We start from the raw sequence: 23465 nt of genomic DNA on the forward strand, positions 1-23465 counted from the left end.
GCTCACTGCAGCCTCCTAGGCGCAGGCAGTCCTGCTCAGCTTCTCAAGTAGCTGGGACTACACGCGTGTGCCAGCATGTCCTGCTGATTTCTTTTTATTTTGTAGAGATGGGGTCTCATGTTTCCTAGGCTGATCTCGAACTCCTGGCCTCAAGTGATCCTCCTGCCTCGGCCTCCCAGAGCGCTGGGATTGTAGGCGTGAGCCACTACACCCAGCCATGGAGCAGTCACATCTTGGAGGTTACTGTGGCGTTGTTTAGGTTACGCTGCTTTAAGACTGTCAGATATTGGCTTAGTCTGCTTTTAATTTCTTGGGTTCGTTAGGTGCATACACCTGCCTCCAAGCATACATAATCTGAAACACCAACCTTGGATAATTAAGCATACAGGCAATGAGTGAAAGAAGTGAACCTGAACAGTAAGGAATTGTGACATCAAGCCGGTGCCTTGTGCCTTCTAGGGAGAGCATGAGTTCCCACCAGTTTTGCTGGCTGACCCCTGTTCTGCGGGTGCTGATCATGCCCTCAGGACTTCCGGTCGTAGCTGTTTTTGACTGTCATACTTTTGATTCTCCCCTACGCTCCCGAGTAGCCACTGACCCAGGGTGAGGCTGAGATGAACTGGGGTGAGCCCCAGAGGTTCAGGAACCCCGAGAAGCTTTTTCAAATCTAATAGATAAAAGAAGTGAGGCCGGGCGCGGCGGCTCAAGCCTGTAATCCAAGCACTTTGGAAGGCCGAGGCAGGTGGATCACGAGGTCAAGAGATCGAGACCATCCTGGTCAACATGGTGAAACCCCGTCTCTACTAAAAATACAAAAAATTAGCTGGGCATGGTGGCGCACGCCTGTAATCCCAGCTACTAGGGAGGCTGAGGCAGGAGAATTGCTTGAACCCAGGAGGCGGAGGTTGCGGTGAGCCGAGATTGTGCTATTGCACTCCAGCCTGGGTAACAAGAGCGAAACCCCGTCTCAAAAAAAAAAAAAAAGCAGTGAAGAGCTATGAGCAGAAGGTCTCTCTAGCTGAGAGGATGCTCAGACACACGCAAGGTGAGAAGAATGCGGTCTGCGCTGTCACTGTGGAGCACTGTAGCAGTCATTGTCAGCATCCGTCCAAGCAGAAAAGGCAGTGAGAGGCAGGCCGAGGGCATCTCCAGCATGTTTGGCATCCTGAGGGCATAGAGCTTCATTTTTTTGGTGCGCTGAGTATCATGGCCATGAATGTGAGCAAATCTTCAGTAACTTCCCTTTGCTTCTCTAAGAAATGGCCTGGAGATTCTGCCTGCGTCTCTTGGCTAGTGGCCCCTTCCTCTGTCTTCACAAACAGCAGCATGATATCTGCAAATATTTCTCCCTCCCTCCCTCCCTGTCTCTGCCTTTCTCACCCCCTCTGTTAGGCTCTTATTCTCTCAGCTCCTCTCTCCCCTCTGCTTCCATCATTTTGGCTCCTTCTCTTTTTTTGATCCTCCTGCCTCTTACAAGGATCTGATTACCTTGGGCCAGCCAAGAGGGTCGCTCAGCTCAACATCCTTCATTTAACCACAGAATCCCTTCTGCCGTGTATGGTAGCATATTCATGGCTTCCAGGAATGAGAACAAGGACATCTTGGGGGGCATTTTCCTGTCTCTCATACCCTCTTACAGATCAGCATCTGTAGGGGACTACACGTCTTGCTAGCGCAGAGGTAACTGGGCACTCCACACCCTCAGCATCCCGGCTTAATCCTTTCCGTCCCCGATGAGGAGATCATGCTGACAGCCGTCTTTCTTGTGCGCTCTTCTGGTGGCCGGGGCCTGATGACACAGCTCACCTCATCTTTCTGCTCTTTCTTTATCCCCTTCAGGGTTGCTGCATTGTTTACATTGTTAGCAGATGCTAGGTTTGGCACAACCCCGCATCGGGCAAGTCCATTGGTGCCATTTTTCCAACAGCATGTGCTGAATTTATTTCTGTGATTCACATTTTGGTAATTATCACAGCATTATTTTTCTTTTCTTTTTTTTTTTGGAGACAAGCTCTCGTTCTGTCACCTGGGCTGGAGCACAGTGGCACGATCTCAGCTCACTGCAACCTCTGCCTCCTGGATTCAAGCAATTCTCCTGCCTCAGCATCCCAAGAAGCTGGGATTACAGGTGCCTGCTACCACAGCCAGCTGATTTTTGTATTTTTAGTAGAAATGGGATTTCACCATGTTGGCCAGGCTGGTCTCAGACTCCTGGCCTCAAGCAGTCCTCCTGCCTTGGCCTCCCTAAATCTTGTTTTTAAACAAGGGTGGCAGATGGGGTGGCACTTTGACCCCTCTTTGACAGTGTATCACAGCGCAGTAGCAGCTGGTGGTGGCTAGCTGTGGTTGTCGGAGGAAATGCAGCAGAGCCACACTGTGAGGCCTGGCCCACCCCCAAAACCAGGAGGTGCCTGCAGGTGCTCTGGTTCCATGTAAGCCTGGAAAGAGCTGAGCTCCACTCAGCTCCACGCACATTCTCACAGGACTAGGTGGCCAGCCGTGACAGTGGGGAAGTAACCGCACTCCCTGCAGAGGGCTGTGACCGAGGGAGGAGCAGAGAGCTGGCCCAGAGGACCACGAGAGCAGCTGCAGGAGGTGCAGCAGTCAGCATGGAGTGGCCGCCAGAGAGCCAGGGCCGCGGGGTGGGTGAGGAGAAGCAGGTCAGGGAGGCCCCACAGCAAGGGTGGGCTCTGAGCAGCCTCCTGGCAGGAATGGAAGGGGCAGGTAGAGGACCCAGCAGACCAGAGGACCACTGCCTAGTGGACTGGCCAGGGTGTCACAGCAGAGTCCCAAGGCACGAGGGCTCCACAAAGAATGTTTCCCTTTAGTTGGAATTATTGGAGATACCCAGATTAGGTTCTTAAGATTGGCTGAGTAATGCATTTGGGAAGGGGAAGCAGTTGAATGGTTGCAGAACGGCCTTCCAATCTCCACATTTGCTATGTACAGCCTTGGTTCATCTGCTGGCATTTTGAAGAGGTAGCCATAACTTTGATCAGTGTTTTTGAAGGGCTAAACGACCCATGAAAGGTTCCAGAGTCTTCTCACTGGATGATGTTCATGGCTGAGTTTACCTTAGCTCCCTGTTGCAGGATACGGGGAGGTGCCTGAGGCTGGGGCTGTGAGGCAGGGCTGGCACGAGCCCCCCGCTGCCACCGTGGGAACGGAACCTGCTGAGCCCTGATCCTCAGCTCTTTGTCCCTGGATTTCCGACAGAAACATCCTGGGCTCTGCAGCCTCCAGCTTGTGGTTCCGCGGTGACATCACTCTTCTGTCTTCTCTGTTACATTTCACACCCTTCTTTGATTACGGCTCATTATATTGTGTGATTCTGGTGGCACCGCTGCTTGGGTTTCTAGTTCATGGTCCCTGTGCCTTTTCCCGTGGCCTGGGGCCCACCCGCCCTGGAGGCAGCCTGGTTCGTATGAAGGGATTCAGCTGGAGCGGCTGTGGACCTCTGTCTGTGTTCCCCGCCTCAGCCCGACTGCCATTGTCTTTGTCAATCACTGGGCTTATTTCTCCTTGAGCTATGGATACGGCTTTTTTCTGACTTTGCACCTCTGTGTGCTACGTGCATTGGGTTGTCAAAATGGAATGTGAGCTGAGCTTTTCTGTGTTTGTGCGTTCCCGTTTATGCTAAAATGTTACTTCTTATTGTCTCCGATTTGAACATTCAGCTACCTGAACCTCGTGGGATCCCTTTGTCTGAGGGGAGCTTGAAGTTCATCTCCACCCACCTGCATTCATGCCTGCAGAACATTGATTCTAGGGTTTATTTCTAAAGTCATTTCATGGGACACAACCTAGATTGAAGCTGTCTTTCTTTCTTCACTTGATTATTATTAAACTTGTCATTATTGACATTTTCCAAAGGTTAAAAAAAAAAAAATCACTGCCCACATATCATTACCCAGGCTGGACAATGAGCATCTTCTGCTGTTCCTGTACCCACCCTCCAATTTCTTGGTAGTACTGAATTTTGAATTACAAAAATGCCACATGCTGATAGTTTAAACAGAAGTGGCGAGGGGCAGGACAGTAAAATGATCCCCAGCCCCTAAGCCTCCTCTCCGGAGGTGACTTCTGTCCATGCTTCAGATGTAGCCTTCTGGAAGTGTTTTTTGGTTTTTGGTTTTTTTTAAATATTTAAGAATGTGAGTGTATGTGTAACTTGCCCACAAAAAAGAATTATACATTTTGCACTAGAATATGTTTTCATTATGTTTCGGGTGTTTTCTAAATTAACACAAAAAGAACTACCTCATTTTGAAGAAGTGACTGGGTAGCATTCCATCCTGTTGGGACATGGCAAGAGTTTTAACGGTGACTGGTCGATCGGTAGGTAGAGATGACATTGACAGACCAGACAGACAGACAGGAGCGGCGTAATGGAGTTGATCCTTCCGCCTGACTTTTCTGCGCTAGTCAAAGTCCTGTCACTGGTTGTGATGGGTGTGTCTTTGCCCGAACCAGGTAGTGCTAAGCTGACCTCTCCAGTGGCTGTACCAGTTTGCCCTTGGTGTGTCTGAGAGGTTCCATTTGGTCGCTTTGCCATCGTTTGGATTGCTGGACTTTTTAATATTTGCCAGGTTGCTGTGTCGCAAAGGGGACCTCATGACTAGCATTAGCAGGTCCGTGACCAACCCTGTTCACATGTTCACAGACTGAGGTGTCCTTTCTGTAAACTGCCTATTTGCTCCTCCGTAACCAAACACCTTTCCGGTGCGTTTGAGTTATTTTTGATAATTTCCTCTTTAGTTCTGTGAGTTCCGTCAAGTTCACTGCATGCATGAGGCGTGTGATACCGTATCATTTTGACTTCTCCTCTCATATATTTTTCCCGCCCCCCCCCCCCCCCCGCAAGATGGAGTTCTGCTCTTGTTGCCCAGGCTGGAGTGCAATGACACAATCTCTGCTCACTGCAACCTCCGCCTCCTGAGTTCAAGCAATTCTCCTGCCTCAGCCTCGCGAGTAGCTGGGATTACAGGTGCCCGTCACCACACCTGGCTAAATTTTGTACTTTTTGTAGAGACAGAGTTTCACCATGTTGGTCAAACTGGCCTTGAACTCCTGACCTCAGGTGATCCCCCCGCCTTAGCATCCCAAAGTGTTGGGATTACAGGCGTGAGCCACCATGCCCGGCCCTCATCTTGTATCTTACTGAGATCCTGTCTGATGGTGGGAGCGCTTGCTTCCAGAGCAGAGTTAGTAGCGACGGATGTGCCTCGTGACTGTATTGGAGCTGCTGCTAGCTCCACCGTTAAACACCATGCTGGCTTTGGCTGAGTCGTATTTGTTCCTTACCATGTTAAGGAAATGTTTGTTTGTTTGTTTGTGACTAAGTCTGTCGCTCCGGCAGGAGTGCAGTGGCACAATCTCAGCCCACTGCAACCTCCGCCTCCCAGGTTGAAGCGATTCTCCTGCCTCAGCCTCCCGAGTAGCTGCGATGACAGGCGCGCAGCACTGCCCTCGGCCTGCTGTTTCCTTTTACTCTCATCCTCTTTGTCCGTCTGTGAGTTTAAATTCTTACTGATCTTGGGCCAGGTGAGGTAGATTTTCTCTTTTCTTTCTTCCCCTTGGATTGAACTGGTTTGTGAGGTTTTTTGTTTAAGTATTCCATTGTAGTATTAACCATACCCCTGTGGTTCTTTGAGTGGCTGCTCTAGTGTAATCTGCAGCTTTAAGTGATCACGCAGCTGTAATTCCAGCACTTTGGGAGGCCAGGGTGGGTGGATCACTTGAGATCAGGAGTTCAAGACCAACCTGGCCAACATGGTGAAACCCTGTTTCTACTAAAAATACAAAAATTAGCCAGCCATGGTGGTGTATGCCTGTAGTCCCAACTACTCAGGAGACTGAGGCATGAGAATTGTTTGACCCAGGAAGTGGAGGTTACAGTGAGCTGAAATCATACCCCGACACTCCAGCTTGGATGACAGAGTGAGACTCTGCAAAAAAAAAAAAAAAAAAAAAAAAAATCCTTACTCTCTTTGATCTTGAGATATTCAAGATACTAAATTTACCCCTGCTGTATTATTGTGGTATTCTTCCTTGTATTTTCTTCTTCTTTTCCCATGGGTTACGTATAAGTGTCTTAATTTCCAAATATTTAAGATTTTCCTGATTTTCTCATTCTGCTGTGGTCAGAGAACTTAGTCTGGTTTCAATCTTTTTAATGTATTGAGACTTGTTTTCTGACACAACATACGATCTTGGTGATTTTTCCATATGCACTTCTGTGTATTCTACTGTTGTTGATTATGGTATTCGATAAACCTTAATTAGGTTGGATTGGTTGGTAGAGTTGTTCAGGTTTCCTATATCCTTAATGATTTTCTGTCTGCTTGTGCTGTCAGTTGAGAAGGGAATGCAGATGCTCCTCAACTTATGATGGTGTTTTGCCTCAGTAAACCCATGGTAAACTGAAAATACTGTAAGTTGAAAGTGTCAGACTTACAATCAGCTGACAGTTTATCCTGATGTAGCCCCATCATAAGGGAGTATACTGAACACATATCATTTTTGTACCATCATAAAGTCAGAAAATCCTAAGTCTGATCTTTAGAAGTTGGGACCATGTGTATAAAAATCTCCAGCTGTAATGGTGGTTTTGCCTATTTCTTCTTTCAGTTGTTAGCTTCTGCTTCATGTATTTTGAAGCTGTGGTGTTAGCTATATATACATTGTTACAGCTTCTTAATGAATTGACCCTTGTATAAAATATCCTCCATTGTTTCCAGTAATATTACTTGTTCTAGAATCGTAATATAGTCATGCTAGCTTCTGATTATTGTTTGCATATGTATGTTCCCATCCTATTATTTTTAACCTATCTATGTTCGTTTAATGTGTATCTCTTAGCATAAACAGCATGGTTGCGTCTTTTTAATTTCACTCTTACAATCTCTGCCTTTCAGCAGCTCAAGTGTTTAGACCATTTACATTTAGTACATGTATTGATATGGTTGCCTGTACATCAGTCCTTGCTTCACATCCTCGATAGGTTCTTGGAAACTGACTTGAAATGAAACAAAGTATAATGAAACTAATTTTAGTATAGGCAAATTGATATAAACAAGCGTTAAGTTCCTGTGGCATATTTCTGATTGCCAAACTCATAAATAAAGATCCCAAGCAGTTCTAATTTTAAACATTAGAAGAAATGTGACCTTATAGATACATTCAGGAAAAGATTAATAGAAACACGTAATTGTTTGCCCAATTTTTGGTGAATCTCAGTGAGTGATGGTGGTCATAGTGGAGGTGGTTAAATCAAGGAGTAAATGTTTGTGAAGCTGAAATTGTAAGGAGCACCTCCTGTCACCATACAGTTGAAAAACAGTAACCAATCTGGTAGGCTTGCTGAGTACTTTCATAACATGCTGTTTATTGTTGTGCATTTGTATGAGTATCATATGTTTTAGGAATTTTTATTTTGCAGTAATTTGTACTTACTCATTTTTCAGCCTGCTTATTTCCAGTTTAGGGTCAAAGGCGGCCAGAATCTAACTTGGCAGCTCAGGGCACAAGCTGGGAACTAACCCTGGGCAGGACGCTCTTCCATCATAGGGGATACACACACACACACACACACACACACACACACACTCTCTCTCTCTCTCTCTCTCTCTCTCTCTCTCTCTCTCTCTCCTCTCTCTCTCCCTCCCTCCCCCCCATCATAGGGTATGCATACACACACGCACACACACTCTCCATCATAGGGTACACACACATGCACATGCACACATTCCATCATCGGGTATACACACATACATACACACACTCACACTGGGGTAATTTAGACATACTAAGTAACCTAATGTGCACATCTTTGGGATGTTGGAGGAAGCTGGAGTACCTCAAGAAAACCCAGGCAGGCATGAGCAGAATGTGCCAACTCAGACAGACAGTGGCCCCATCTGGAATTTGTTCCCTTCATCAGCGTTGTAAGGAAATGACATTGAATGAAATGACGTTGTTGGAAGCCCTGCTCTACCATAGTTTTCTCTTCATCTATATCTGTTTTTTTTCTCTTTTCTTTCTTCCTTTTGGATTGAACTGGTTTGTGGGTTTTGTTTAAGTATTCCATTGTATTATTAACTATACCACTGTGGTTCTTTGAGTGGCTGCTCTAGTGTAATCTGCAGCTTTAAGTGATCACAGTCTAAATAATGCTGTTCCGCCTCACTGTACCAGGAAGCCCTTACAGCAGCATACTGCCATTTCCCCGTTCTCTTTATCTGTCGCCATGTAGTCACAACCTACTCCAAAATTTAGTGGCTTAAAACCACCATTTTATTCTGTCTCATAGTTTTTAGCTTAGGAATTAGTGCTGAGCTTACCAGGTGATCCTCCTCCTCCATGTGGTATCAATTGAGGTCACCTGGTGGCATTCAGCTGACAGATGGGCTGGCCCAGAGAATCCAGGATGGTTTCAGCCATGTGTTTTGGCACCTTGGCTGAGACGGCGGGAAGCCTGAACTCAGCAGGACTGTCCATGTAATGGTCTTACGTAGTCGGACTTCTGTGGCAGCCCGGGTTCGCGGGCATAAAGGGAAAGGGAAACACTGCAAAAGACAAGAGTAGCTGCTGCCCATCTTTGCGAGCCCGGACCAGGGCGCCGGCTCAGCACTGTGACTTCCCCCTTTGACCCGGCAGAGCAGCCACACGGCCTGCCCAGAGCGAGGGGTGCCCTCGTGTTTCTGCTCTGATCCCCTGCAGTCTGCTTTCCACAAAGGAGCCAGAGCAATCCTTTTGTTAATAGTATTCCCAGGTTCACGAGCTCTGTTGGCTTCCCAGCACATTCAGAATAAAATCTAAAGTCCTTCCGAAGGCCTTTGGTTCTGCGTGGTTTGCCTCTTGCTGCCACACCAGTTTCATTTCCTCGTTTTCTTCTCTCTGTTCACTCTGCCTTAGCCACACTGGCTTCCTTGATGTTCGTAAACACTCTGATCATGTTCCTGACGCTTTGGGCCTTGGCACTGATACTCCTGCAGCCCAGAAAGTTCTCCTGACCATTCACAGAGAAGCGTTGTCTCCTTAAATGTCCCCTCGTCAGAGAAGTCTTTCCTGGTTACTTTATGTTAAGCAGCAACTACATCACTCTAGACCCCATATTCTGCTTACGTTTCTTGATAGCACATATTATATCTTTGTGTATGCATCTCTCTGTCCCACTCCCCTCTGTAAGGGCAGTGACTTCATAAGTTGAATTTCCCTGGTGCCATAACTTTTAGAAATTGTAATAAAGGCCATTCAACAAAGGCTAAATGTGCCCTGGAGCCTGATCAACAGAGTACCATCATATTTCTAGCACGAAAAAAGCACTATTCATACCGGATTTTTATATATTTATTTTTGAGACAGAATCTCACTCTCTTGCTCAAGCAAGAGTGCAGTGGTCCAGACACACTCACTACAGCCTTGACCTCCTGGGCTCAAGCAGTCCTCTCATGTCAGTCTCCTGTAGAGGCAGGACCACAGGCACACGGCACTGCCTAGCGAAGTTTTTTTATTGTTTTTTTTTTTGTTTGTTTTGTTTCGTAGAAACAATATAGGTCTTGCTGTGTTGCCTAGGCTGGTCTCAAACTCCTGGGCTCAAGCAGTTCACCTCAGCCTCCCAAAGTGCTGGGATTATCTGCATGAGCCACCACACCTTGCCTAGATTTTTTTTTTTTTTTTTTGAGACAGGGTCTTACATGCAGTGCTGCAATCGTGGCTCACTGCAGCCTTAAACTCCTGGGCTCAAGTGATCCTCCTGCCTCATCCTCCTGAGTAGTTGGGACTACAGGCACATACCACTGCACCTAGCTAGATCTTTTAATTGTTTTGTAGAGATGGGGTCTTCTCATGTTGCCCTGGCTGGCCTCAAATTTCTGGGCTCAGGCTAGCCTCCCACCTCAGCCTCCCAAAGTGCCAAGATTACAGGTTAGAGTCACCATGCCTGGCCAGTACTAGATTTTTTTTTTTTTTTTGTATTTTTTGAGACCAGGTCTTGCTCTGTTGCCCAGGCTGAAGTACAATGGTACAATCTCGGCTCACTGCAACCTTCGCCTCCCAGGTTCAACTGGTTCTCCTATCTCAGCCTTTCGAGTGGCTGGGGGTACAGGTGCATGCCACCACGCCTGGCTAATTTTCGTATTTTCGGTAGAGATGGGGTTTTGCCGTATCAGTCAGGCTGGTTTCGAACTGGCCTCAAGTGATCTACCTACCTCAGCCTCCCAAAGTGCTGGATTACAGGCAAAGCCACCACGCCCAGCCTAGATTTAAATGAGAAACAAGATGCTTACCCCACACTGTGCCCCTCTGCTGCTGCCCAAGGAGAAAAGTGTCATCCCAGCAGTTTGAAGCCCAAGGCAGGAGGATCACTTGAGCCCAGAAGTTCAAGACCAACCTGGGCAACAACAGGGAAACCCTGTCTCTACAAACAGTAAAATAATTAGTTTGGCATGGTGGCATGCGCCTGCAGTCACAGCTACTCGGGAGGTTGAGGTAGGAGGATCGCTTGAGCCCGGGAGATCGAGACTCCAGTGAGCTGTGATGGCACCCCTACACTCCAGCCTGGGCGACAGAGTGAAATTTTATCTGCGCCCCCCCCGCCCCAAAAAAAGGCAACTATTCTTCTGCAAGAAGGGAATGAGGGGCCAGGCGTGGTGCTCTCACCTGTCATCCCGGCACTGTGGGAGGCCGAGGCAGGTGGATCACCTGAGGTCAGGAGTTCGAGACCAGCCTGGCCAACATGGCGAAATCCCATGTCTACTAAAAATACAAAAAAAGCCAGGAGTCTTGGCTTGTACCTGCAATCCCAGCTATTTGGGAGGCTGAGGCAGAATCGCTTGAACCTGGGAGGCGGAGGTGGCAGTGAGCCGAGATCATGCCACTGCACTCCAGCCTGGGCGCCAGAGCCGAGACACTCAAAAAAGAGTTTCCCAGAGCCCATCTAGTAGGGCCACACGGTGATAGCATTTGTCTCTTGGCTCCTGTCTGGTCACCGGCCATGCCCTTCCCTGACCCTAGCCCCCAGCACGTGTGACTGTGACTTTGTGTGGCGGCCGCTGAGTCCTGAGGTGTTTTGAACAACTGTGTTTGATTCCCAGGTTCTTCACCTGCCAACGAGAGGAGAGAGCGGTGGTGTTCTCCATCGCTGGAAGGGAGCTCCCTCGGGCAGCCGTGGCGGCCGCCTATCTGAGCAGGGCTGGAGTGCCCCGGCCCGCGTCTCTGACCAACACCACTGCAATGTGTTTTCACAGGTGCCGTTTTCTGTTTTCCATGTTCACAGCAGAGGGGAGGGGAAAGCGTAGCTACTGACAAGTAGAACACTGCGACTTTTTGGAAGGCAGTTTCTTGTTTTTTAGACGGAATTAGTCCTTGGCTTCCCTCCCCGTCCCAGCCCCGCTTCCGGCTGCGAATGTCCCTGGGTCAACACCAGTAGAGATTGCTTTGTGTATTTTGTAGGATTCTCTGTTTTGAAGAGACAATTATGTTACAAATGTTTTTGTTGTAAAGAAATAAAACACTTCCTCGTCTTCGCAAGATCCAGTATAAGTGAATTGCGTGGGCTCAGCTAAGCTTTCAGAGTCCCCAGGTGGGCGGGGGGAGGCCATTCGCCAGCAGGGCTTGGGCTGGGGCTCTGCAGCCAGCGGTTCTGATTCGACTGATAATGAAATGCTGCAAACCAGGTTTGGGGTTCCCCACAACCCACTCCCGCCAACCCATGCCAGCAACTTAACAGGAAAGTTGAAGCTGCTTCACCCTCCTGCACCCCGACACTCTGGGCTCCCTGCTCCACACAGGCCTCTCTGGGCCGGTTCCAGGGTCCCACACTCCTCGTGTGGCTGAGGCAGGAGGCAGCCCTCCCCCACTCTGCCCCGCCTCAGCCTCCCCAGGCACCCACAGCGCCCACACCACCCTCGGAGCCTTTCCTGGCCCCATGTCCCCTCTCATCACCCTCCCTGACTTTGGTCACCTTGGTCACCCTTGCTGGCCCACCTCTCCAAGGGTGCCGTCCACGCTGGCTTCCCCACTCCACCGTCCTATCTTGCTGCTCACCTGCTCCGCAGATTGGATCCAGCAGGCATTTCGTTGTCCCGATGGGACTTGACTTTACTCCTCTGAAACTTCCTCCTCTCCAAGACACTGTCTTCCTTGAATTTCCAAGCTTCCAGTTCCGGGATGACTTAGCTCCTCTTTTGGGAAGACTGCCCATTGGTTGTGTGCTCTTCACCATCTGCCTCCCACCACCCCAAAAACACTTGAGAGCGTTTCAGATGTAGTCCAGCAGCCAAGGGCTGGGAAAGGGCCTATCCAGGCCGTGCTCGAGGGCTGGGTGTGCGGCCTGGCCTGTGCCCCGACCCTCCAGGGCCTCACCTTCTGACAGTTGGAGCAGGCTGCACTGCCCCTCTTTGTGGAGGAGGAGGGCAGGTGCTGCCGACAGGGGCCCCGGGTGCCAAGAGGCCTTCCCTGGAGGTGCCTGCCCTCCCCCGGCTCCCTTCAACCTGCATTGCCGGACGGGTGGCTCCAGAAGAGTGGCTTTCAGAGGTCACGAGGAGCTCGCTGATGGTTGCCCGCCTCTACCTCTCCAGACCTCATGACCACGGTCTGGCTCATCTGGCGTGAGACGTCCCTTCATCCCTCCTGACTCAGGAAGGCCCAGAGCCCACACCACATTCCGCCCAGCCGCAGCTGAGGCCTGCGTCAGCCACCAGCACGGTCACCTGCCCAGCTGTCTCTTTTCAGTCTTCTCTAACATGCCGATACAGCTAGAATGGGCTTTTTGTTTGTTTGTGCTGGAGTCTCGCTCTGGCGCCCAGGCTGGAGTGCAGTGGTGCGATCTCGGCTCCCTGCAGCCTCCACCTCCCAAGTTCAAGCAATTCTCCTGCCCCAGCCTCCCAAGTAGCTGGAACTACAGGCACACGCCACTGTGCCCAACTAATTTTTTTTTTTTTTTTGTATTTTTAGTAGAGATGGGGTTTCCTCATGTTGCCCAGGCTGGTCTCAAACTCCTGGACTCAAGTGATCCTCCTACCTCAGCCTCCCAGAGTGCTGGGGTTACAGGCAGGAGCCACCACGCTCAGCCCCCAGAATCGTCTTTCTAAAGGTCTGCCCCGTCATCTCTAAGTGGCGCTGCGGTCACCTTCCTGGACCTCCTCTGCCTCGTTTCTTGCGTCCTGGCTTCTTGTCCCCGCCCAGCCTCCTGCTCCACAGCACAGATGTGCCTCCTGCAGCCTGCAGTGGTGGAAGCTGGCTGTCACTGCTGGCCCCCTGTCCAGCCTCCTCTCCAGGCTTTTCCTTGGAAGAGGGTTTTTGGACTTCAGCACAGAGTGCCATGAAGAGACGGGGTTTCAGGAAGTCACTCTCTACCTTGAGAATACTACAAATGGAAGAATACAGTGCACGCAGCGGTTCTGCTTGGAGACTCTGCCCTTCGAAGACAGGCACACGAGTGGACTAAAAGGATGTTCATTCATTGCACCATCACTGATGAAGCGGGAAAACTGAGGCAGCCGAGGCCGGGCGCGGTGGCTCAAGCCTGTCATCCCAGCACTTTGGGAGGCCGAGGCGGGTAGATCACGAGGTCAAGAGATCGAGACCATCCTGGTCAACATGGTGAAACCCCGTCTCTACTAAAAATACAAAAAATTAGCTGGGCATGGTGGCGCGTGCCTGTAATCCCAGCTACTCAGGAGGCTGAGGCAGGAGAATTGCCTGAACCCGGGAGGCGGAGGTTGCGGTGAGCCGAGATCGCGCCATTGCACTCCAGCCTGGGTAACAAGAGTGAAACTCCGTCTCAAAAAAAAAAAAAAAATGAGAAGGACTGCAACCTGGCTGCGCGTGGACTGTGGAGTTTGAGCTGGGGAGCGCAGGAGTGCAGTGGGGTCCTTCTGTGTCCAGGGCTCGCCTCTGCTGGAGGCCTGGGCAGGGCGTACCAAGAAGGCAGGCAAGCTGGGTGCCCCAACCCACCACGTGGGGGGCTCAGGGGGATGGTGGCGTGTACTGTGTCTGCCAAGGAGACGCGAGGTCCCTGAAGCACGTGGAAACCACCTTCCGCACGAGGGGTCCGCAGATGAGCTGCTTAAGGCCCCCACTCAGGCAGGCAGCACGCGGCACTGAAGTGGCTGCCTGGTGGCGTTGACCTCGTCCAACCACATTGACCTCGTCCAACCACGTCACAGTTTGTTCTCAGTCTTTCACCTGAGGTGGATTTCGGGGCTAAGTGCCCCTTTTTTCAACCCAGATGCAGAGCATGGAGCTCACGACACCCCTCAGTCGTGCATGGCACCACACCAGTCTGCGACACCCTCATGATTCTCGTCCCATGTACTCTCCCACGGGCAGCCGTGCCCACATGCTCCGCGTACAGCTTCGCATTTGAGAGTGTTCCTGCAAAACGTGTCTGTCGTTGGTGTCATGAAGCCAGGCTCGCGGTGGCCTGCCGGACAGTGTGGTGGAGGAGTTCATTGTCCCAGCAGCACCGGAGACCACAGATGCAGAGGCTTCCCGGAGCCCCACCTACTCCTCAGATCCCAGCGTCGGGGGCTGCCTTTCTGGCCTCACTTGGGGTTCCATGGGCTGGGTCCGCCCTGGGGACCTGCCTTGTCGCGCCCCACCTTTCCCCGCAGTGGAATCTGGGGTCATTTCAGAAGGAAGGTTGTGAGGCCCTGGGAAGGAAGGACTTCCCGCACCACCCCCCCCAAGGACAGGGACAGAGCTGAGGTAGCCCCGGGTGGCAGCCTGGAGCCACGGGCTTTTCCCACTGGGCTCTCAGATCCTCTCCTCCCCAACCTGGGTCCTCCTTTTGAAGGGATGATTTGGGCTCAGAAGGCCAGGCTGACCTTTGCAGAGCAGATCCGGCAATAGGTGGCGACATAACCCACTCCTTCCTATCTGGGCCAGCCTGGTGGCCCCAGGGGAAATTCACCGCCCACCTCGGCCCCCTGCCCGTGGCCTGAGCCCGGATGCCAGGGAAGCTGTTGAGAAGGGCACTTGGTCTCTGTCTGCCACCTGAATGCTGAACACAGTGCCCAGGAAAAGGCATTGGGGCTGACACAAAGACCACCCTTGCCCTCCAAGAATAGGAAAGGTGGCAGGCACAGTCACGGTCAGGGTCAGTCCTCCAAGCACACTGGCAGGAGCCCTGAAATGATGGCAGTCAGCCCCTCCTGTCTGCAGAGGGGACCCTTAGGGGACCCTGAGCTCCCCGAAAAATCAGTGCTAGAGGCTACGTTTTTTTTTTTTTTTTTTAAAGATGGATTTTCACTCTTGTTGCCCAGGCTGCAATGCAGTGGCATATCCTGAGCTCACTGCAACCTCCACCTCCGGGGTTCAAGCAATTCTTCTGTCTCAGCCTCCCAAGTAGCTGCAATCACAGGCATGCACCACCACGCTCAGCTAATTTTGTATTTTTAGTAGAGACAGGGTTTCTCCATGTAGGACAGGCTGGTCTCAAACTCCTGACTTTAAGTGATCCACCTGCCTCGGCCTCCCACAGTGTTAGGATTACAGGCGTGAGCCAACGAGCCCGGCAAGGCCCCTTCTTTTATGGGCTCAAGAACTGGGCTGGTGGGGGTAGAGGCAGAGCTGCTTTCCCAGCACCTGCTCTCTCCTGGCAGGTGAAGAATCTTCCCTTGAGCACTCTAACTGTTCTGACCAACTGAGTCATGATAAGGGCACAGTAATGCTCAGCAGATGGACTTCACCCACGGCCACCACTAAGCCAGCGTGTGTGCGCACATGCCCAGGAGGCAAACACTCTAGAAAGAGAAATGTCAACAGATAAATAACAATATATAACATATTGTAATAAACCAAAAGGCATTTCATCTTATGTATCTGATATTCTTTAATCCTCGGGGGGAGAGATCCAAGCTGGCTGATTGGGATCTAGCAGCTCGGGATTGTAGCTCCCAGTGAAAGCGCAGAGAACGAGAGGACACCACACCTTCACATGAATTCTTGTTGCTCACGCACCAGGAGATTCCCAGCGGAGGAGCCCCACGGGTCACCAGCGCAACTCTTGTGACCGGCAAGGCGGTTTTGCTGGTGCCTTGGAGCGTCGGTTCTTGGTGCAGAGTCAGAAAAGCACCATCAATCTTTTTTTTTTTTTTTTTTTTTTTTTTGAGACGGAGTTTCGCTCTTGTTACCCAGGCTGGAGTGCAGTGGCGCGATCTCGGCTCACCGCAACCTCTGCCTCCTGGGTTCAGGCAATTCTCCTGCCTCAGCCTCCTGAGTAGCTGGGATTACAGGCACGCACCACCATGCCCAGCTAATTTTTTGTATTTTTAGTAGAGACGGGGTTTCACCATGTTGACCAGGATGGTCTCGATCTCTTGACCTTGTGATCCACCCGCCTCGGCCTCCCAAAGTGCTGGGATTACAGGCTTGAGCCACCGCGCCCGGCCAAGCACCATCAATCTTAACGCCGCTGATTTAGTCGGCGCAGTGGGTTGCTCAGATTTCGGCGCTGAGAATCAATAAGTTGGACGTCCACTCAGAAACCCAATTACAAACACGGTAATTGTAAAGACAACAGATGGATAAATCTACAACGAAGGGAAGAAAACAGCCAAAAAAAGGCTGAGAATACCCAAGATCAGAACGCCTCTCCCTTAACAGGGGATCCCAGTTCCTCATCAGCAACGAAACAAGGTTTGATGGAGAACGAGTGTGTTCCAATTACAGAAGCAGGCTTCAAAATGTGGATAATGAGAAACTTCTGTGAATTAAAAGGACTTGTTCAAACCCAATCTAAAGAAACTAAGCACTTTGAAAAAAGGTTTGACGAAATGTTAACAAGAATACACAATTTAGAGAGGAAAATAAGTGAATTGATGGAGCTGAAAAACACAATACGAGAACTACGTGAAGCATGCACAAGTTTTAACAGCCGAATTGATCAAGCAGAAGAAAGGATATCAGAGGTCGAAGACCAACTCAATGAAATAAAACTAGAAGACAAGATTAGAGAAAAAAGGATAAAAAGGAACGAGCAAAGTCTCCAAGAAATATGGGACTATGTGAAAAGACCTAATCTACGCTTGATAGGTGTACCTGAATGTGACGAAGAGAATGAATCCAAGCTGGAAAATACACTTCAGGATATTATTCAGGAAAATTTTCCCAACCTAGTAAGGCAGGATAATATTCAACTCCAGGTAATACAGAGAACACCACAGAGATATTCCTCAAGAAGAGCAACTCCAAGGCACATAATCGTCAGATTCACCAGGGTTGAAATGAAGGAGAAAATACTAAGGGCAGCCAGAGAGAAAGGTCAGGTTACCCACAAAGGGAAGCCTATCAGACTTACAGCAGATCTCTCAGCAGAAACCCTACAAGCCAGAAGAGAGTGGGGGCCAATATTCAACATCCTTAAAGAAAAGAACTTTCAACCAAGAATTTCACATCCAGCCAAACTAAGCTTCATAAGTGAAGGAAAAATAAAGTTTTTTGTGAACAAGCAAGTACTCAGAGATTTCATCACCACCAGGCCTGCTTTACAAGAGCTTCTGAAAGAACCACTACGCATAGAAAGGAACAAACAGTATCAGCCTTTCTAAAAAATACCAAAAAGATCATCAATATAATGAAGAATTTACATCAACTAATGGGCAAAAGAGCCAGCTAATATTAAATGGCAGTATTAAACTCACATATATCATTATTAATTCTAAATTTAAATTGACTAAATCCCCCAATCCAAAGACAGACAGGCAATTTGAATAAAAAATTAAAACCCATCAGTACGCTGCATCCAGACCCATCTCACATTCAAGGATACACAAAGACTCAAAACAAGGGATGGAGAAAGATTTACCAACCAAACAGAGAGCTAAAATATATAAATAAAAAGCAGAAGTTACAATTTTTGCCTCTGATAAAATAGTCGTTAAAGCAACAAAGATCCAAAGAAGCAAAGAAGGACATTCTATAATGATAAAAGGATCAATGCAACAACAAGAAGAGCTAAAGATCCTAAATATATACGCACCCAATGCAGGAATACGCAGACATACGAGACTTATAAAGAGACTTAGACTCCCACACAATAATAGTGGGAGACTTCAACATTAACATTAGACAGATCAGTGAGACAGAAAATTAACAACGATATCCAGGACTTGAACTCAGATCTGGAACAAGTAAACGTAATTAACATTTATAGAACTCTCCACTTTAAATACACAAAATATACACTCTTATCAGTACCACATCATATCAACTTAGAAGTTTAAACGAAATGTTGGCTGGCTCCTTGTTTGTTACACTCTTCCCTCATTTTCTTTCATGTCCCCGTTATTAAGGACAATTATAGGCATACCCATATTTAGATTGCATTCTAGCCCGGGCAATAAAGCAATACCCCCATCCTCTCTCCCTCTTCCTCTTTCTCTTTCTTCCTCTTCTTTATTCTTTTTCTTATTATATATTTTAAAAAAATCTAATCTCCTTTCCTTCTGCCCAACCTTTCCTCCCCATTCTCGCTTCAAAAAAAAAAAATCCTCAACCATTCAAACTGTAAGTACAGCTGGGGCCGGGCGTGGTGACTCACACCTGTAGTCTCAGCACTTTGGGAGGCCAAGATGGAAGGATTGCTTGAGCCGGGGAGTTTGAGACCAGCCTGAGCAACATAGTGAGACCTTGTCTCTATTTGTATTTTTTTAAAAATAACAAAAATAGTTTTGACTTTTTTGGGTTTTTTTTGTTTTGTTTTGAAACAGGGTCTCACTCTATAGCCCAGGCTGGAGGGCAGTGCTGTGCTCTCAGCTCACCACAACCTCTGCCTCCTGGGTTCAAGCGATTCTCCGGCCTCAGCTTCCTGTGTAGTTGGGACTACAGGCACGCACCACCAAGCCCAGCTAATTTTTTTTTTTTTTTTTGTATTTTTTGTAGAGATGGGGTTTTGCCATGTTGGTCAGGCTGGTCTTGAATTCCTGATCTCAAGTGATCTGCCTTGGCCTCCCAAAGTGCTGGGATTACAGGTGTGAGCCACCATGCCCAGCCTGAAAATGTTGTTAAAAATGAAGGGGCCAGGCACAGTGGCTCACACCTGTAATCCCAGCACTTTGGGAGGCCAAGGCAGGTGGATCATGAGGTCAGGAGATCAAGACCATCCTGGCTAACACGGTGAAACTCAGTCTCTACTAAAAAACACACACAAAATTAGCTGGGCCTAGTGGCACGTGTCTATAGTCCCAGCTACTTGGGAGGCTGAGGCAGGAGAATCACCTGAACCCAGGAGGCAGAGGTTGCTGTGACCTGAGATCGCGCCACTGCACTCCAGCCTGGGTGACAGAGCAAGACATCCTCTCAAAAAATAAAAAATAAATTAATAAAAATGTAAATGTGTTGGGGAGGGGCAGTGGGGGTGTCTTGAGTCAAATCTCCATTGTCCCCCATCCTACCCCTCTCCCGGCTAATCCCTTGCTCAGGCCAAGGCAGAACGGCCCCTCCAGATAAGAGAGCCGTTCAGACCCAGACAATGGCCACCCAAAAAGGGAAAGAGCTTGGGGGTACTGGGGTTTGGTAGCTGCTTTTAGAGAAATCCCAGACAGAAGCAGCACCAGGAGTCCAGTCCCAGGGAAATGAGCACTGTGGAAAAGGTTAGATTCTGGAAATGGGGCCACGTGGCATCCCAGAAAGAGCCCCAAACTTACTCCCGCCAGGTGACAGCCCCAGCATCATTGCAGTGGCACCCACGAGACCTGCGCAAGGGAAGCGTCTGTTACTCGGTGCTGGGCACACTGTGGGTGCTCCATGAGTGCCAGTCGAGTCTGAGGTCCCTGACGCTGACCTTCACTCGGGCTCCAACACCGAGGGAGGCGGCGAGTTGAAGTGGTGGAGGTGGCTGGGGTCGCAGTCTGTTCTGGAACAGGCTCGCCAAACTCTGGTTGGTTGATTTTTATCGGAAGGCCTCCTACACAGGTGGAGAGACCACCACACACACTGTGTGGACCTGAGTACCCTCCACACAAAGAACAGGAAAGTCACTTACCGGCCGTACATGGGGGCTCACGCCTGTAATCCCAGCACTTTGGGAGGCCAAGGCGGAGGATCGCTTGAGCCCGGGGGGTTTGAGACCAGCCTGGGCAATATAGGAAGACCCTGTCTCTATAAAAATTTTTTTAGGCTGGGCATGGCGGCTCACGCCGTGCACTTTGAAAAGGCGGATCACCTGAGGTCAGGAGTTCGAGACCAGCCTGGCCAACATGGTGAAACTAAAACTGTCTCTACTAAAAATACAAAAATTAGCCAGGTGTGGTGGTGGGAGCCTATAATACCAGCAGAGGCAGGAGAATCACTTGAACCTGGGAGGCAGAGGTCGCAGTGAGCCAGGATTGCGCCACTGCATTCTAGCCTGGGCAACAGAAACTCCGTCTCAAAAAAAAAAAAAGAAATTTTTTAAAAATTGGCCACAAATAGTGGCATGTGCCCGTGATCTGTGTACTCGGGAGGCTGAGACAGGAGGATCACTTGAGCCCAGGTGGTTGAGGCTGCAGTGAGCTATGACTGTGCCACTGCACTCCAACCTGGGCAATAGAGTGAGACACTATCTCAAAAAAAAAAAAAAAAAAAAATCATTTATCTCCCTCTCTGCCCAGCCCCTGACCCAGACTCTGTGTCCGGCTGTGCCTCCTCCCTGCAGCCCTGTCCCACTCGTCTCTGAGGCCTTGGGCTTTGTGTCTCCAGGTACCCACCCCTCCTCTCCATCTCTCTGCCCTGCCTGGATGAGATGCTAACACGTCTCACCGAGATTAATCACTGCCACACTCCCCATGGCCTCCCCTCCCACCTGCCACCCCTGCCTCGCCCTGGCTGGAAGTGCTTCCGTCGCCTCAGTGGCCTTTGAGACCAAGTTCACACTCTCTATTTAGCACAGAAGCCCACCCCACCCCCGGCCACAACAGCTGCTCTCTGCCTTCCAGCCACACTGAACCACTGCGGGTCCCAAATGTCCACAGCAGCCACCCCGACCCCGCGCCTTCCCGCATGCAGCTGGCCCCGCCTGGACGGCACTCCGGTCTTTCCAAAACAGCAGACGCCCCACGGCTCACAAGCCTCAAGGGGCAGGAGCCAGGAGTCCAGGCACCACTGCCCCAGCAGCCATGGAAAAGGCCCCCCCCCCACCCCAGCACAGGACTGAACGCTATCCCAATCCAAATAAAACCACAGGAACGCTCCTCTTTGCCTGGTATTAAAATATTCCTTTCTCAAGTTTTCAAAGAAACATTTTCATTTCCTTATACAAAAACCACACATAGAAGATAGTTAAAAATACACACATAGGCCGGGCGCGGTGGCTCAAGCTTGTAATCCCAGCACTTTGGGAGGCCGAGGCGGGTGGATCACGAGGTTGAGAGATCGAGACCATCCTGGTCAACATGGTGAAACCCTGTCTCTACTAAAAATACAAAAAATTGCCGGGCGCGGTGGCTCAAGCCTGTAATCCCAGCACTTTGGGAGGCTGAGGCGGGTGGATCACGAGGTCAAGAGATCGAGACCATCCTGGTCAACATGGTGAAACCCCGTCTCTACTAAAAAAAAATACAAAAAAAAAAAAAAAAACTAGCTGAGCGTGGTGGCGCGTGCCTGTAATCCCAGCTACTTAGGAGGCTGAGGCAGGAGAATTGCCTGAGCCCAGGAGGCGGAGGTTGCGGTGAGCCGAGATCGCGCCATTGCACTCCAGCCTGGGTAACAAGAGCGAAACTCCGTCTCAAAAAAAAAAAAAAAAAAAAAAATACACACATAGGCCGGGTGCGGTGGCTCACGCCTGTAATCCTAGCACTTTGGGAGGCCAAGGCGGGCGGATCACAAGGTCAGGAGATAGAGCCCATCCTGGCTAACACAGTGAAACCCCGTCTCTACTAAAAATGTAAAAAATTAGCCGGGCATGGTGGCACATACCTGTAGTCCCAGCTACACGAGAGGCTGAGGTAGGAGAATCCCTTGAACCTGGGAGGCAGAGGTTGCAATGAGCCAATATCCCACCACTGCACTCCAGCCTGGGAAATGGAGCAAGACTTCATCTCAAAAAAAAAAAAAAATAGATGCATAAACCCAAACAGAAAAAACAGCTGAAGCTCCACCTCCTCCAAGCAGCCTTCCCTGACCACCATCCAGGTAGGTGGGGGCCGCTGGAGTGCGCCGGGTCACACTACTCTCACGGGACCCCAGGCAGGCCTGCAGGCTGCAGTTCTGAGGATGGTCACCAACCCAGAGAAGTGCCCAGGGGCACTCGGAGTGAACAAAGTCATGCTCTGCGGCTTTTTTCCACCTGGGGCAACCGGGTTACCTCCCTCCATGCCGTTTGTGACCCTCAAATTCGATGAGACCTTCAGGGGCACCCACACACTGCCAGACACACAGTGGGGGTGTCAGGAGAGCCCCAAGGCCCCTGAAAGCAACCCGTTGGTCAGAAACGTAGGCAGGATTTGAAACGTAGTTGTGAATAATTGTCAGAGAAACCGCAGTTGAGGCTGGGCGCGGTGGCTCAAGCCCGTAATCCCAGCGCTTTGGGAGGCCAAGGTGTGATAATCTGCTTTTTGTTAGCTTAAACTGACTCTCTCTTTCTCAGCTGAGAGCTGTTCAGGCTTCCTGTTAGCTTCTTGAGCCGGACAGACTCCATCTTGGCTTCTTCATTTGAGTTATTTTCCCCTCATTAAGGACGTCCCTGTAGTATGTGGCTGGGGCAGATGACACCGGGCACAACCAGGAGTGCATTTGCTGGTAAGAGGCCAAGTTAAGCGGCACCAGCAGAGCCTGGGAATGCAGGTGCTGTCGGGTGCCCCGAGCCCCCATATCTGTAAGTCGCATGTCTTCCATGATGGCTCTACCCCTTGCACCTGGCACTGTTTTATTTCTCATATACTAGTTTATGTCTTTAACTTTTTGCTTACTCTGCTTCTGTGAAAAACTTGCTTCAGCTAGGTTACCTCCTTCCTTTTCAAACTGGGATGTAAAAAACCCCCCGACTCTCTCTTCGGGGCCAGGAGAATTTGGGGCGTTAGCCGCCTCTCGGTCGCTGGCTAAACTAAAGGACTCATAATCCAAACTCGGAGTGTGGCGCATTCATTAACTCACTCGGATATAACAAAGGCAGACGGATCACTTGAGGTCAGGAGTTCAAGACCAGCCTGGCCAACACGGTGAAACCTCGTCTCTACTAAAAATACAAAAATCAGCCAGGTGTGGTGGTGCACGCCTGTAGTCCCAGCTACTCGGGAGGCTGAGGCAGGAGAATCGCTTGAACCCAGGAGGCAGAGGTTGCAGTGAGCCGAGATCGCGCCATTGCACTCCAGCCTGGGTGACAGAGCGAGACTCTGTTTAAAAAGAAAAAGAAAAATGACAGTTGACTGGGAGGACTGAAACCCTAAGCCATGTCAGCTACAGTTTGGGTCCCCAACTCAGGTTGGTTGATTTGTTTCGTTTCATTTTGTTTTGGAGACAGAGCCTCGCTCTGAAGCCCAGGC

General features: G+C 49.9%; 1 protein-coding gene across 2 annotated transcripts in view; it reads left to right on the forward strand.

Moving 5' to 3' along the window:
• The window catches only part of FKBP6 (FKBP prolyl isomerase family member 6 (inactive)), a 35533-nt gene extending 24001 nt beyond the window's left edge, over positions 1-11532 (forward strand). For both annotated transcript variants that reach the window (XM_003934118.3, XM_003934119.3), the window contains one exon: positions 11097-11532. The gene's annotated coding sequence lies outside the window, so the exon portion shown is untranslated. The remainder of the gene's footprint in view (positions 1-11096) is intronic.
• The last annotated feature ends 11933 nt before the right edge of the window (positions 11533-23465 follow it).

The sequence above is a fragment of the Saimiri boliviensis genome, chromosome 20 (assembly GCF_048565385.1).
Source record: "Saimiri boliviensis isolate mSaiBol1 chromosome 20, mSaiBol1.pri, whole genome shotgun sequence".
Classification (NCBI taxonomy): domain Eukaryota; kingdom Metazoa; phylum Chordata; class Mammalia; order Primates; family Cebidae; genus Saimiri; species Saimiri boliviensis.